Here is a 6,518-nt window from a genome sequence, read left to right as displayed (position 1 = left end):
TTTGTTTGATGTGGTAAGCAAGCATGGCAAGATGTTTTAGTAACCAAAGGGGTTACCTCCCAAGAGGGGAATTCAACATGAGATACAGTTGTAGTAGAATGTTCCACTTCCAAACATTGGCATGTATCGCATGTTGATTATGGATAGCATGGAAATCAAGAAGAAAATTCAAGAATTGCTGAACAAAGGTATCATATGCCCATCTACTTTGCCATGTGGTTCATCCATTGTCTTGGTGCCAAAGAAGGACAGGACTTGATGCATGTGTGTGGATTTCCGTGCACTGAACCAAATAATGGTAAAGAATCATTATCCACTCCCAAGAATTGATGATTTTCTTGATGAATTGAGGTATGCAAAGTATTTCACTAAGTTAGACTTATTAAGTGGTTATCATCAAGTTAGAATAGCTGAAGAGGACATTTGAAAAACCACATTTAAAACTAAGCAAGGAGTGTTTGAGTGGCTTGTTATGCCTTTTGGTCTTACAAATGCTCTAGCTACTTTCATGAGAGTTATGAATGATGTATTGAGACCATTTCTAGATGACTTTGTCATTGTTTAATTAGATGATATTCTCATATTCAGGAAATCCAGAGATGAACATGTCGTGCATGTGAACAAAGTACTTGATGTCTTGAGAAAATAACAATTGTTTTTAAAGATGTCAAAGTGTGAATTTGGCAAGACTTCTTTAGTGTATTTGGGACACATTGTTGGATGAGGTGAGTTGAAGATAGACCCCTCTAAGATTGATGTCATTGTGAATTGGCCCAAGCCCAATACAGTTGCAGAGGTAAGAAGCTTTCTAGGGGCCACAGAATATTGGAGGAAATTCATCGAGCATCATGGCAATAGTTTCATTTAGAAAGTGTGTACCGTTATCACTCATCAGTATCTTAGGACACCCAAACCTTGTCAAGACATACTCAAATAGGAACTTTGTGGCTGTACCTACGCTACAGTCCTTCACTGGTTGTGCTTCTTCCCATATTGTGAAATACTTCGTCCAGTAATAATGTACTGCGCTCCCACCTTTTTCCCTGGTGGTTGTATTGGACCCAAAAAGTCAATCGCCCATTTCTCAAACACCTATAATAAAATATGAGGATTTAAGGGTAATTCATCCCTTCGCGATGGATTTCGTGTCCTCTGACATGCATCGCATGCCCTACAATATGCCTTAGAATCCTTATGCACTGTTGGCCACCATAATCCTACACGCAGAATCTTCTGCGCGGTTGCTCTGCCTGCATAGTGTCCTCTCGCCACTCCTCCATGTGCTTCAGCAAGGATGCTAGAGCATTCGAACTCCGAAACATACCGATGTAGTATTTCATCAATGCCCATATTATATAAGTATCCCGCAATCACAGAAAAGTCAGCAGCCCGAACCACCTACTCCTTTTTCTCCTCTATTGAGTATCCTTCCGAGGCTGTTCCAGTAGTGAAAAACTAGATTATATCAGCAAAATAATCATCTGCGATTCATATAGCGAAGAGTTGCGCATTCGAAAACCCTTCCTCCAAATTAGTAGGTTCTTTGCCTGTCTCAATTCTAGATAGATGATCCAGTCCCGCATTCAACCGTCCAGGCTTCACAATCACTTCAAAGTCATATTCTTGAAAGAGAAATAACCACCCACAGATCTTCCCCCCAACACAGGCTTGTTGACTAGGTACTTGAGAGCGGAATGATACGTATACATTTTGAAATGCACGCCTAATAGGTAATGTCAAAACTTCTGCAGCGCATAGACCATTGCCAGTCCTTTGCGTTCTATAGTTGAATAGTTCTTCTTGGCCTTTGACAGTTTCCTGTGCATGAATACTATAGGGTGATCTATCGCGCTTTCTCCTGGCTGGGTCAATACCATACCCAACGTATTATAGGAGGCATCCACATGCACATCGAACTCTTTCTTCCAGTCTGGGAACACCAAAATGGGCGCAGTCACCATCTTTTCCTTTAAAATGTCCAAACTGCGTTGACACTCTTCATCACAACAAAAATTCACATCCTTCTTCAGTAATTTCTCCATAGGCATAGTTATTTGTGCAGAAGCCTTGATAAACTTTCTATAGTATCCAGTGTGACCCAATGTTGCGCGCAACTACTTTAATTTCTTTAGAGTTCTAAATTGACAATCACTGTTATCTTCACAGGGTCTACCATTAGTCCTTTCTTACATACCACATGGCCTAGAAATATCCCATAAGGCACGCAAAAGATACATTTCTTCAATCTTAGAGCAATTTGGTATCTGCGACAAGTATCCAACATAAGGCGCAGACTTGCAACGTGGCACTTTACCAATCCAAACACAGTCCAGTCATCAAAATACATTTCTAATAATTTATGGATGAATTCTTTGAACGCTACAATTACAACCCTTGAAAAGATTTGGGCACATTTTTCAGTCTGAATGGGATCACTATGTACTAGAAGCATCCCCACTCCATCGCGAAGGTCATCTTGCTGCGATCCTGTGGTGCAATCTTAATCTGATGGTACCCTGAGAACCCATCACTAAATGAATAAGCTTCTTTTCCTCCAACATCCTCCAACACTTCATCTGTAAATGGTGTTGGAAATGGGTAATGAACACATGCATCATTGAGCTTTCTCAGGTCTACGCATATTCTTATTTCACCTTGCTGCTTCTTCTCTCTCACGATTATTCAAACTCACTACCTTCTATTATGGAAACAACACCATTTGTTGGCTTGATGGGGCCTGACCCAGGTTCAGCTTTAACTGTGCCAACCAAAGAAACCATAACTATTGGCCCTTTCGACAACAACCTACATAGCGCAAGGTACAGTCTCACCCGAAGCTGTATTGGGGGATGCTAGAACCAGGTTTCTACATCGAGAGGCCTCTATGATGGTTTCCTGATATCCTTATGACTTAGATCTACCTTCGCGCAAATCTAACCCTTCCGAATAGATAACTACTGTAAATCTATCTAAACGACTATTAGATCTTCGTGAATGTACTTAGTTGTACTTATCATGCATAAATATTACAGATCTACGACTTTTGTGTAGTAACAAACATTAATTCATATAAAATATATCACAGAGCGAAGATACATAAACTTTGCAGACATAGACACATCAATTTCGGCCCAAAACAGTCTTTATTAAGTATAAATGTTCAATTACAGACTTCTTCTCCCTGTGCACTCAGCTGTAGGGGCCTGCGCACTTACCAAGGTCTCCGCGCACTCAGTTGCAGGAGCCTTCTCCTTTTGCCTAAGTACAGGCAACAGACCTTTCCTGCCTTAGCACCTTTCCCTTACAATGATTTTCACGAAAATTTAACTTCTAAGACTCGCTATGACTCAAATTTATATAGCATTTGCTTTACAATACCATGATCTCCAGACCATGGGTGGGTCTCAAAACAACTCTATCACCTACCCAACTAATGGACTAAATCCCCTTTGACTTCTACTAGCTTCGCACTCCGCTTCCACATTTTGCGGAGACTTTACATTTATTACAAAAGATATTACAAAATTTGCCCAAAACATAACAAAATTGACCCAAGGACCCCATGCCAACAACAATTTAGGAGAAATTGAGCTCCTAAACAATAGTGGAATTCCCTATTTCCTTGTGCAATTCCCAAGGAATTGATCACCATCTTAATTACCAAACATGTATACTCAACTAGTATACAATTGATAATTACAATGTGCCTTTTCCTCCACTCTAGCTAGCCAAATTGAATTCCATGGATGTCTGGGCTATTTTTCGATGACTGACTAGTTTAATTGAGAGATCACTAAGTTAACAACAGTTCTACTACTCAAATGACCTTCAACTGATTCAATTAATTACTTGAGCTCAGTTAACTAAGTTCAACTAAAAATAACTAAACTAGAGTGCTAAATTTTATCAATCACTACATGCACAACTCTACTTCTAGTCTATAACACGAATTTACTGAGTTAACTAGTAGGCCAAGCTATGCCACACAAGTTAACTACCATCCAAGTCACCGTGCTGATGTGGAAAAGCGAATCACTCAATGTGACTGAGGAAAAAGTCAATGCCTTTCTTGCTACAATTTCTAACATTGTGTATGGGAATAATTTTTCCAGATTTTTATTTTTTTATCATTTTGGCATGGACAAAATCTATGCTTATTGATACATGAGAGTATATGTTTTAGACTATGATTATATATACATATTAGGCATCTTAGTTTTTCATACTGCGATAATCTCGGGTTGTTCCCGACTCTTATGTAGAGATGTTGGATCATGTTATGGTTTTTTTGTTGGGTGAATAGTAAATTATGATGAATTTTGGAAATATGTATTGGTTACTTCATTTTTAATAGGAATTTTTAGTTTTTTTTCTCTCTTGAAACCAAAAAAAAGAAAAGCCAAAAAAGTTATGTTGCTACATTTATTGTGGTTCAATTCAATAAACCCGACGTAGGCGATTTAAGCTCCTCCATAATGACATTTTATAAAGATTATCTATTTAAAACGTTAATGAATTTTTTATTTTCGTTGAAGTTCGATGGAGCAAAAAATCTAATCACATTCTTTTTCGTCGAAGAAAAAGTTTTTGAAGCCTTTTAATTGTCTAAATATTTTTCCCAAAATTCTACATAGGTGCAGAGATTCACAAACATTATAAAACAGAAAGCTACTCAGAACTTAATTGGCACCAAACATTTTAGTTAGAATTTCCCTTGAATCATCAGCCACAAAATAATTTCTTCCCCACTTCCCTTGTCCTTGGGAATTAGTCCCCACTCGCTCTCGATCACAATATTTTTTTCAGAAGAAAAAAACAGAACATCCTTCATTAATTAGAGGATGTTTACAGTATCAAAGACCTTAACCCAGAGAGTCATATTCACCTACAATCATACAGGAATTTCAGCCAAAAATAACTCGCCCAAACAGTAACCAAATTCAATGAAGTACAAAGAAGGACTAGAAGAAAACCACTGTTATCCGAAAAATTCAAGGCCTAGGACCACATGCAAGCAGTCCAAGATAATAAATGTATTCTTGAAAGAAACCATTCGAGATTTCTTACTTAGAAGAGAAAACATACAAAGGAAAACAAAGACAAAAAACAACGTGAAACTGAGCAAAAAGTAGAGGCAAGAGATCCTGAGAAATTAAATCTCAAAATAACGAGTTCCATAGACCGAACCATTAACCAGGTATTCAAAATGCATATGCCTTGGAAAGAGTGAGAGGTTGCACTTGGAGAGAGCATCAAAATCAGAATTTTGTTCTTTGTATACATGTTGGGAGGTGACTTCAGAGAAAGAGGTCGGTAATGACCATATACGTCAAGCAAATTTATCCCTTGAATCTGTTGAATGGTGGATAATGAAATTCACCATAATCCTGTTAATGTCAAGCCACAAGACACATTGCACTACCCCCACAGTGCCACCATTTCAACCCAATAGTTATTGCCAAGACCCCCAAATCAACTGAAGTGATATGCAAAGCGTTTTCACAAAGTTGCAAGGCAACGTTTTTCACTTCAGTTATAGTCACTTCTAATCAATATATTTAAGGGAAAATTCATTTCAATTAATACAATCATATGAAGTTAATGAGCACTAAATATGGATAGAGATTAATTCACCATAAATAATAAAATAATTAATTTATAATTAATATTTTATATTAATTAATGAGATTATAAAAATCATAAATTTTATTTTTATTTTAAAATATTATTATTAATTATAACAAGTTTGTCGATATGTTATAGTCTCTCCGAATCAAATTTAAAGACAAATTTATTTTAATTAATAGAATCATATAAATTAAATGATTAATAAACACAGTTAGCTACATCAATCAATGATAAATATTAAAACAATTAATTTATGATGTATTTTATATTAATAAGATTAAAAAAATTAATTAAATTTTAACTTTATTTTAAATTATCATCATTATTATTATTTATGTTCATCAACTTGTCTCTAGTAAGGCTTCTATAATTTTAATTTAGCTATCAATAATTATTAGGTGAGATATTTTTAACAACATTCCCTTTTAATTAAATTGATTAATTAATAGGATTTGAGCATGTGGTATTGATAAGTAGTGGCATTAGCCCATGTTATTGTAATAAACACTATTTATAGCTTAAGATCTTTATGCTAGTCTTGAGAGTGTGTCTAATGGTTAGTTGAGCTGGTTTGCTTTTCACAAGAATATGTATTTTAAAATTGTTTTAAAGAGAGTCTATGAATTTTATTAAATTTATTAAAGTTTTGAAAAAAAAAAATTTAAACTAAATATTTTAAAAATTATTAATTTTAATTTTTTTTTGAAGGAATTTCTTTTTCCTAATGGGTTTATGACTATTTTTATTAGGTTTTAAATTGAATTGTGATATATAAAAATTATATAAAAATAAAAAATCTAAAAAAAATGTTTCCATTTGCAAAGTGCCATAATAATGTAGCCTTTGTTACAATACCCTGGCCCATGGCTTATCAATATCACATGCCCAAA

The sequence above is a fragment of the Pinus tabuliformis genome, chromosome 7 (assembly GCF_031772625.1).
Source record: "Pinus tabuliformis cultivar Carrire ecotype Pingquan chromosome 7, CPIR1, whole genome shotgun sequence".
Lineage (NCBI taxonomy): Eukaryota > Viridiplantae > Streptophyta > Pinopsida > Pinales > Pinaceae > Pinus > Pinus tabuliformis.
The sequence above is the reverse complement of the archived record's forward strand: the minus strand, read 5'-3'. Positions refer to the sequence as shown.